Source organism: Sphaeroforma arctica (genome assembly GCF_001186125.1).
Source record: "Sphaeroforma arctica JP610 unplaced genomic scaffold supercont1.1224, whole genome shotgun sequence".
Classification (NCBI taxonomy): domain Eukaryota; class Ichthyosporea; order Ichthyophonida; genus Sphaeroforma; species Sphaeroforma arctica.
Genome location: NW_014039334.1, coordinates 148 through 1,535, shown reverse-complemented (window position 1 = coordinate 1,535; position 1,388 = coordinate 148). Strand labels below are relative to the sequence as shown.

General features: G+C 40.1%; 1 protein-coding gene across 1 annotated transcript in view; it reads right to left on the bottom strand.

The window, feature by feature from the left end:
• SARC_10371 (hypothetical protein) overlaps window positions 1-320 on the bottom strand; it is a gene marked incomplete at its 3' end in the record, with an annotated part of 8,183 nt that extends 7,863 nt beyond the window's left edge. Inside the window, exon 1 of the mRNA XM_014295588.1 lies at window positions 263-320. The remainder of the gene's footprint in view (window positions 1-262) is intronic.
• Between the last annotated feature and the right edge of the window lie 1,068 nt (window positions 321-1,388).

Here is a 1,388-nt window from a genome sequence, read left to right as displayed (position 1 = left end):
TATATATATATATATATATATATATATATATATATAATAATAATATATATATATAATATATATATATATATATATATATATATATATATATATATATATATGTATATATATATATATATATATCAACCTTGACTCAAACGGCTCGTGACTCAAACATACACACGCCATGAACGCAACCGCCCTTTTTCCCAATTTAGGCGCCGCGTGAGATCTATTTATAGTACCCAATCGCATGCGTCTCCGTATCGCCCGTGCACCCTACCTGGTCAATCACAGCCGCACTCTCGGGGAAGTCTTCGCCCTCAGTGATGCGCTTGATCTTTGGCTTGAGCACTGTGGTCAGGTACGCTTGCGCAAAGGCGCTGACACTAATGGTGATGTCGTCGATATCATTTTCCAGGAAGACAAACATCAGGGACGAACACTTGCCTGTGGAAGATAACGCAGAATGTGTCAATCCGAGGAGAATAGGACAGATGAGCCCCATGGACCTAAAAACAATAGACCTACAAAACAATAGACCTAAAAAACAATAGACCTAAAAACTATAGACCTAAAAACCAATAGACTTAAAAACCAATAGACTTAAAAACCAATAGACCCAAAAACAACAGACCTACAAAACAATAGACCTAAATAACAATAGACCTAAAAAACAATAGACCTAAAAAAACAATAGACCTAAAAACAAGACCTAAAAAAATAGACCTAAAAAACAATGGACTTAAAAACAATAGACCTAGAAAACAATAGACCTAAAAAATAATAGACTTAAAAACAATAGACCTAGAAAACTATAGACCTAAAACAATAGACCTAAAAAACAATAGACCTCAAAAACAGGTGAGCCTTATAGACCTAGACACACGGCATGACGGCGCAGATGAGGATATGCGCTAAATGGGCTTGATTCCGGAGCGGTGGATTCATGATAAGTGCCAATACAAGGCAAAGCAAGTGCATGTGGTGGAGTCACCGATGGGGTGAATAGAATAGACGGATCACATTGAGATGGGTTAATCATTGCACCTGTGCGTGAATGTGTAACTGTACGGATGGGCCTTTCAGAGCGGCAGTACGAATCTAGTGATATGAAGCCACAGGCGTAGTCAGTTGTTTCTATCTGAGAATGGAATGTCCTATCCCACCCGAGAGTGCTCCTACAAGGCCGTCTTCACAAATACCACGACTTCACAGGTATCTGTAAACACCCCAGGAGAGTACAAGCCTTAACATTTATATACCCAGCTCACTCGCACACTCATACCCAACTGGTCCCACACACGCTCCATCGCCGTTGCCATCTGATCATTCGTCAGAGTCTTCACGCCGGTGTATACAGTATAGCTGTTGTTCTCCTTCTGCGCTTTCTCGAGTTTCTCCAAGCA